Raw genomic sequence first — 6,926 nt, forward strand, 5'->3', positions numbered from 1 at the left:
AACTCAGCCTGTTTTGCAAAATGAAATCGTCTCAAGTAGCAATGTTAATAAATATTTTATTACAGCTCTTGTGACGTAGTGAGCTGTCCTTAAAGGAGAATTTGATATCAAACTTCCAACACCTTGCTCCAAAGGTGACCACTTCTGATGTTATGTGATGTAGGAGTACTAATAGTACAACCTCAAATTTTCCAATGTTCCATTCAGCCTTGACTCGAATTTTGTGGATTGTTGTATTCATAACTTTACGTAATTTACTGCTACTGCTTATAATAAAAGTTGTAGACCAGATTACAGTACTTGCTCGAATGTTTTTACCAACTTGGATTATGCGTTTGATCTCTCTTCTGTGCATGGCTGGGCTCTTTTCACATTGTTACATTTAACATCACTAGTTTGTAAAACTAGTAAAATTTGTAAAACCCTAGCCTATCTTTCAATGTCTACTCTTCAAATGAAGCTGATTTTTGGTTTTCCCTCCAAATAATGCTACGTCATATATTTGATGAGATCCGCGTTTATGAACACTGCTTCGAAAGTAACTAAAATTTAACTTTGTGGTTAAGATCACAGAATAATATACAGAACGTTCCATGTTTGCTCCCCCTCAAGGAATTCTGTTTGTTTTTTCGAGTGAATTCTCCTTATTTTAAAAACATGAATAAATTGTTTAATGTAAATTATATAAATGTCGCACTAGATGTATTTCCTGGTTTGTTTTGTTTAGGAATGTCTAATGTAAATAGAGTGTTCCAAAACGTCAATGCATTTATACTAGAAAACACGACAGAAAAATATAAAGAAATTCGTTGTTATTTTACTTTGACAGTTTCTTTCTTTCACTATACGACGAATATTGAATATCGATATTGTTTTTGTTGTGTTTTTTTCACTTTTAACTTAAGACTATTTCAAACTGAGCATCAAAAGTGAAACGATGCTTCTTGTTGGGGTAGTTTAGGTTTGTTTGTTTAGTTTGAATTTCGCGAAAAGCTACTCGAGGGCTATCTGTGCTAGCCGTTCCTAATTTAGCAGTGTAAGACTAGAGGGAAGGCAGCTAGTCATCACCACCCATCGCCAACTCTTGGACTACTCTTTTACCAACGAATAGTGGGATTGGCCGTAACATTATAACGCCCCCACGGCTGAAAGAGCGAGCATGTTTAGTGTGATGGGGATTCGAACCCGCGACCCTCGGATTACGAGTCGAGTGCCTGTGTAGTTTAGGAGCACTAATAAATTGCCCGAAACAAAACTGCCCTCAATAAACACCTTTCAGATAAAGCCATGCCATTAAAGTATAGTGCAAAACCTTCTCTAGTTAGATTTATTGATATCTGCTTACCCAGCTCCATGTTATCTATTACTAAAGTAGAAAATGTACTTTTAATTAGACTTTTCACTTGGTCTACAACGGTTTGTTTTGAATTTCGCGCGAGGCTACACGAGGTTTATCTGCGCATGTACAATGGAATACAACACATCATGTTGTGCTATAAATATCAGGATACGTGCTTCCGCTTGAAGTACTTTTTATCTTCACGACTTTCACGTGTACCTGGCGTAAAATTCATCACACTTCTTAATTTGTCTTGCTTTTCCAAATATGCTTCTCTATTACTGAGACGTTTAGGCCTGAATACATGTTTTAATAAGGTCACTTTTGCACCCACGAACAACCAAAGTTTTACAGAAAGCGGAAAACGCAGTCTCATTAGGCCTGATGTTTAGGCCTAATTTCTTCTTGATGCATGTGTTTAAATCAGGTTTTGAAAACTTCTTTTTGTCCCACGAATTTTTATCAGATTGAGTATCTTTTGTCTCTTTTTTTTTTCACTCTGTTTCCTAAAGATGAGACTTCAGTTATGAGAATTTACCAGAAATGAAAATTAAATATTTTTATATCAATTTCTCAAACAATTCATTAAAAGTTTTAATTTACTACTAATTTAATGTTTTAGTTTTATTGGTCAGCGCAAACTTTTCACAAATACTTGTTACAAAGAAGCATAAACTATGATAAGTAAACAGACACACACACACACAACTATTTTGTTACCAGACACAAAAGATGAATGTTAACAACGATGGGAGTGTCTCGTGCATTACTTTAAACATGCCTGTTGTAATGGTAGTCACTCAGAAACGCCAATCCATAATTTATGTTCCCCCCCCAAAAAATGGCCCGACACGGCTAGATGGTTAAGGCACTCGACTCATAATCTGAAGGTCGCGGATTTGAATACCCGTCACATCAAACATGCTCGCACTTTCAGCCGTGTGGGTTTTATAAAGTTACGATCAATCCCACTATTCATTGGTAAAAGAGTAGCCCAAGAGTTGGCGATGGGTGGTGGTGACTAGCTGCCTTCCCTCTAGTCTTACACTGCTAAATTAAGGACGGCTAGCGCAAATAGCTCTCGTGTTGCTTTGCGCGAAATTCAAAACAAGCCAAACCAATTATGCAAAAAAAGGTAAACCAGTCGAAAGATAAGAAATGATTTATTTCTGCCGCCTTTTTCCCACCATGAGAGATGCCGAAATTTCCAGAAATAAACACATAAAATATGTATTTTTTTAATAATAGATTTAATGTCCGGCCAATTCATGAAATACTTCAGTTTAAACTAAACTTTCTACATAGTCTGTTTGATAAAAGCTCCTATCGGGACGCCATTTGTAATTGTTGTGATTGAAGTTTTTGTTTTATTGTTATTTTTACGATTACTTTACTTTATGAATGTTTCTCTTTTATCTTTTTCTTTGTTATGAGTGTGTCGTCCTGATACGGAGTTCTTCACCCGTGTTTTTCTTTGTTTGTTTGTTTTTTGGATACGCATTCTTGGCTGTCGACATTTTGGCGATGGAACTGATAATATGGCTTTCCTAACTTCTGAACCGGGAAATTATCAGTATGATTTTTGACTGGACCTTGTTATAATCAGTGGTACGAAAATATTTGATACTGGTTTGAATGCAGGTGTAGAAATGCAGGTTAAAATCTACACGACATCGTTTCGTTTTACCCTCGAACCAGCTTCTGTCACCGAATTTACGTAAACAGTAATTGCGTTATCTCGTAGACTTAAAAATTACGTGATTCAATCAGAGAGGAATTTTTGTTAACTCTTTTAGTTTTAAAAAGATATGGATCCCTATTTGATATTGAGGACAGTTTACAGTGAAAATGTAGTTTTATTTACTTAAAAATACAACAACATATTTCCTGCAAAACTGTTCACAATATTAAAGTTTCAATTAACGTGATAGTTCTTTTGAAAGTCTGGGACAAGCTAGTTTATTTGAGAAACGCACGAATACAAACTCAGCCGTTTCACAAACATCTCGTATCACTTGTAAACCTTTAGTTATAGAGAAACAAATCACGAATAGCTGTTCTAAATTGTTTGTAATAAACATGACGTTTTAAATAAAAGCTCTCTGCATTGTATTAATTTTGAACTGCTATAACAACCATCTAACTTAGAATTAATAAGTCTTCTAGAAATAGTTCTCACAATTATTACCCAAAAAATTCTATATAACAGATATAAACTCAACCTTACACTTTAAATTTTTTTTAAAAATGTATGTACTTATTTTTATTATAAAATTCCATGTTATTTATTTACACTCACATACCGGAACGTTTACCTTTCGTTATAGGTCGCTAACGATATTGTCTTTCGTATATCGTTACGCAATTACGCTTAGCCTGCATTGAGTTCTCGTTTGTACGTTGTTACATAATTATTCTCGCCTTGTTTAAAAATGTTTTTCTTTGGCACTCGTGTTTATTTTGTTATATGATATTATCCCTTACTTAATTTATAATTTCATTCGAATTTTTCCGAACATTCAAAGCGTTTATTATAAATATTATAATAAAAAAAATAACAAAACTCTAACTCGACTGGGATACTAACTCGAAAGTTCAAGATAACAGTCTAACGCTATAATAATTGGACATTTTTTTCTAATTGAATATTAACAAATAATTCGATTCTCTAATGTAACGTGTATGTTATTTTGTTTATTCCCAATATTTTGATATTTTTCTCTAAACATGATCATGATTATGTAATAATTTTTAAACTTATGAAAGAATCTGTACTCTACAGTGATTTAAAGTCGAGATTTGCGCTTTAGACAAATCATTGAGCTAATTTTAACATCAACAACAATGAATCGCGTATTATCGACAACGGAGGTGTTACTCACAGAGATTAGCTTTTATTATATCGATAAAGAAAGATATTTCTTCTTCTTTTTTTAAGTTTTCTTAGAAGCATTTCGTTTTTTTCCTTTCTAGGTTAATTAATAACACGAGGAGGCTTTGATTATAGATGTTTAACAGTCCAAGTTAAAATGTGTTATAATATTGGTATTGTTAAGTCACTTAACACTATTGTATAGCTATATTTGTTACGAGGCATTATTGTTAGGCCCATTGAACTTTTAAACTCTACCTTCTTAATCTAGAACACTATATATATATAACCCATTTGTTACAATAAAATTTGTTATGATGTATATCTATTTTACATTTCCAAGTGAGATACAAGAACTGAGGCTAACAGAATTCCTGTTGAAGGAACTTAACCAAATTGAGTTTGGAGATTCATTGGGTCCTTACGGAGATACATGGAAACATATGGTTTCATATTTTGTGTTTTGTGGGCGTTTTATCCATTTTCTACAGTTACATATAAGGGAAGTAACTTTTTCATGCCCTAATATAACCTTTCATTAACCGTAAATATGGTTAACTTCCATCCGTTAAGGGCTGAGCTAGAGTACTGAATTTTGTCTTGTACACAAGAGAGAGCTATTAAAATAATTAAAAATGAATACTTCTATCTGTTAACAATATGGTTTTTTGTCTGTTAATATCATCTTCCCTGCTGAAGATTTTTACCTTAGAAAAATCAATAAATGATTGTTCCTTGCATATATTCAAAAACATAAAATGGAAATTTTAAATGCTTCATCAAACAAGTAGAAATCTGTTTGACTTATGAATATATAAATTAAATAATTAGTGGTAAGAACGCCTCTTTTATGAGTGAGGTTTTCTCATAATGCCCTCTTGTGAGAATTATAAATACACCGTGATGTACGACTACGTCACGTTTTCGGAGTGCGTCATAATCATTTGTGGTTACTTTTCCGTATAAATAATGTTCCAGTGGTTACACCTACATATCGAGAATTGCATCTAGGGTACGTAAATATACACGTGTCTTTTAAATGTTTTTGTATATAAACTGATATGTTTTTCTGTCGTCACAGAACATTTTAAAAATAACACGCGAATCTAGTGACAATAAATGTATGTGTAATGAGGCGCTTGGCGAATGTAACATGTTAAAGAACGTATTAACAACTGATGCTACACCAACCTATTGGTGAAAGCAAAATAATATGCTATGATTTGTCAACCACACTGATCATGCTGTATTCAATAGCAAGGAGGTATTATCGATTAATACTAGGGTTTATTAAGTAGGTTGGGATTTTACAGCGATTTATCTTGAAATAAGTAAAGATTTTATAACGCAAGCGCTTTCGAAAGATGGACCTTCCTTCATTGGCAAACATGTATCATCAGTTTTCATGTCAACAACGGTTAGGGTGTAAATTATATTTTAAGTATGAGTTAATAATACAATAATGATTATTCTATTTACTTATTATTTCTGTTATTTAATTGTTTGTTTTTTTAATTTCGCGCAAAGCTACAGGAGGGTTTGTTTGTTTGTTTTGGAATTTCGCACAAAGCTATCGAGGGCTATCTGTGCTAGCCGTCCCTAATTTAGCAGTGTAAGACTAGAGGGAAGGCAGCTAGTCATCACCACCCACCGCCAACTCTTGGGCTACTCTTTTACCAACGAATAGTGGGATTGACCGTCACATTATAACGCCCCACGGCTGGGAGGGCGAGCATGTTTGGCGCGACGCGGGCGCGAACCCGCGACCCTCGAATTACGAGTCGCACGCCTTACGCGCTTGGCCATGCCAGGCCACTACAGGAGGGCTATCTGCGCTAGCCGTCCATAATTTAGCAGTGTAAGACTAGAGGGAAGGCAACTAGTCATCTCCACCGACCACGAATTCTTGGGCTACTTTTTTAACAACGAATAATGGGATTGGCCGTGAAAATTGTAACGCCCTCACGGTTGAAAATGGCGAGTATGTTTGGCGTCCATCAAATTACGAGTCGAGTACTTTAACCACGTGGCCACTGTTATTTGAATGAATTTCGTGATCACTCATCGGAGTTGGCGAACCATTAACTTAGTTTTCTTGTTTTCAGGGTCAACAAAACAACAACAACGACACATAATAGTAAAGGATAGTGTGTTGTAACACTTCAACCCACTCTACGTCTAACCTATCGTGTATCAATGAGACCTTTTGCCCAATATAATTATACCATAACCGAATGAGATAGGTTCGACGATTAAACAGAAACAACCTTGTTAATCTATTTTTTGAGATGAAGATTTTTTGTGCTTTTTTAGATTAAATATTTACCTAGCGATTTCAATTTCACTTGGGAATAATACCTCATTTTTTACAAGCCGTATGTTAGCTTCTATGGATGATCACGTACAACATAATTTGATGGATTTAACGTGTGTCTACGTGGGTCACGTTTTTAGTTCAAAATTTCATTTAACCACTATGTTTTCCTTCATCTTCTAATAGTCAATTCTATAAATCTTGTCGTGTTTTACTATATTTGAAGACATACACAACGAGTAAAGACAGAAAGCGCAGCTAGAAAATGCGCGACGCGACCACGAGTCCTTTCCATTTCCCATTGGCATGAAGGGCAACTTTGAAATTCCCCTCGGGCAGACAAGACGAGCTAAGGTGGAGAAACATCAACATTCCAATCTTTTGTTTATCCAGCTTTGATT

This window comes from Tachypleus tridentatus, chromosome 10 (genome assembly GCF_004210375.1).
Source record: "Tachypleus tridentatus isolate NWPU-2018 chromosome 10, ASM421037v1, whole genome shotgun sequence".
In the NCBI taxonomy this organism is placed as follows: Eukaryota; Metazoa; Arthropoda; class Merostomata; order Xiphosura; family Limulidae; genus Tachypleus; species Tachypleus tridentatus.